The sequence below is a fragment of the Phragmites australis genome, chromosome 3, assembly GCF_958298935.1.
Source record: "Phragmites australis chromosome 3, lpPhrAust1.1, whole genome shotgun sequence".
Taxonomy (NCBI): Eukaryota; Viridiplantae; Streptophyta; class Magnoliopsida; order Poales; family Poaceae; genus Phragmites; species Phragmites australis.
This window is the reverse complement of record NC_084923.1, coordinates 35,042,662-35,044,569: the sequence shown is the minus strand read 5'-3', so window position 1 is coordinate 35,044,569 and position 1,908 is coordinate 35,042,662. Positions and strand designations below refer to the sequence as shown.

Genomic DNA, 1,908 nt, shown 5'->3' with positions numbered 1-1,908 from the left:
GACAACTACATGCTATGGCGCACACAGTTCATGCCCTACCTAAGAAGTACTAATCTTCTAGGGCACGTCGATGGAGCCTCCCTGAGCCGTCCTAGTTGATCACCACCACGGCTGATGAAGGCGCGGGTCAGGTGGTCAATCCTGATTGAGAAATTTGGTACAATCGTGACCACACTATCCTGAACTGCATCCAAACACCACTCAGCGAAGAAGCTCTCTCTCATGTGATGTTCTTGATGAGCTCATATGCCATCTGGAATGCGTTAGAGAGACTGTTTGCCGCAAAAACTGAAGCACAACTTGCGAATCTCAAGAATAAGGATGCATCAGCCTCAGAGTATTGTCCTCGGGTCAAGAACCTGGCAGGCACACTAGCTGTCGTTGGCCCACCTCTTCGAGAAGATGAAGTTATTTCCTATTTGCTCACAGGTCTCGGATCTGAATATGATCCCTTGGTCACATCTATCACCACAAGAATTAGAGATATGACACTAGAAGATGTATATGCCAATCTAATGAGTTTTGAGTTGAGGCTAGAACACAATCAATCTTCTGTCCAATTTGGTGCTTCTAGATCATCGGTGAATTACACCGATCGTGGTCTAAGATGTGACGGGCAAGGCCGAGGATGATGTGGTCGTGGTTGCGGCTGTAACCACCAAGGGCAAGGAGACAATACAAGAAGTCGGGGGTGTGGCTGCAATAGTGGCTCTCGTCCTATATGTTAGGTTTGTGGAAAAGGAAGACATACAGCTATGAAGTGCTAGTACAGGAAGATCCTCACTCTGCAATGACTACCTCTGTCAACAAGCCATCATACCAAGTTGATCCCAACTGGTACACAGATACTGGAGCAAAAGATCACATCACTAGAGATCTGGATCGCCTTACCATGCAAGAAAAATATCAAGGTATTGATCAAGTTCTAGTCAACAATGGTGCAGGTTTGTACATATCTCACATTGGTCATTGCTCTATTAATACTTCTACCAAAAATCTTGCCCTTAAAAATGTCCTGCATGTTCCTTGTATCTCTAAAAATCTTATATATGTCCATAAATTCATCAAGGATAACAATATTTTCCTTGAATATTATCCTGGTCACTTTGAAGTTAAACATCAGGTGTGGAAGAAAATGCTTCTTGAAGGAAAATGTGAGAGCGATCTATATCCTATCAAAGCTTCATCAATAAAACAACCCAAAGTTGCCATGATCGATCACCGTGTCACCAAGGACTAGTGGCACGCTCATTTTGGTCACCACTCAATGAAAGTCATTCAATGTGTCTTGCATCTTAATAATCTTGAGCATGTTAGCTCCCCTTTCATGTAGGTGTGTAATGCATGTCAGTTATCTAAGAGTCATCAATTCCTTTATCCATCCGCTATACATAGATCCATGAGTCCTCTTGAAATTATTTTCTCTGATGTTTAGGGCCCTACTATTCAGTCTGTCAGAGGATATAAATATTATGTTAGTTTTATCGATGATTTCAGTAAATTCACATGGATCTATTTGCTTAGTGCTCGTTCTGAACTAGAACAAGTTTTCTTGCACTTTCAAAAACATGTTGAGCGCCTTCTTGACAAAAAGATCAAGTGTGTGCAATCTGACTGGAGGGGCGAGTATACCAAAGTTAATAATTTTTTTTAGTCCATTGGTATCGCTTGTAGAGTTTTTTTTTCCCATGCACACCAACAAAATGGCTCTGCTGAACGCAAGCATAGACACATTGTAGAGACAAGTCTCGTTCTTCTTGCTCATTCCTCAATGCCACTAAAATTCTAGGATGGAGCTTTCTTGACAGCAACCTATCTTATCAATTGTCTCCCAACTCATGTCATTGAAAACAAATGTCCCATAGAGAGGTTGTTCGGAGCTAAACCTAATTATTCCTTGTTAAAAGT

The 1,908-nt window shown here is 41.6% G+C and overlaps 1 non-coding gene across 1 annotated transcript; it reads left to right on the top strand.

Annotated features, from left to right (window-relative positions):
* Nucleotides 1-389: 389 nt before the first annotated feature.
* LOC133913899 (small nucleolar RNA Z247) lies at nt 390-528 on the top strand. The gene has a single exon (XR_009909136.1). It is a non-coding gene; the product is annotated as a small nucleolar RNA Z247 (small nucleolar RNA).
* The last annotated feature ends 1,380 nt before the right edge of the window (nt 529-1,908 follow it).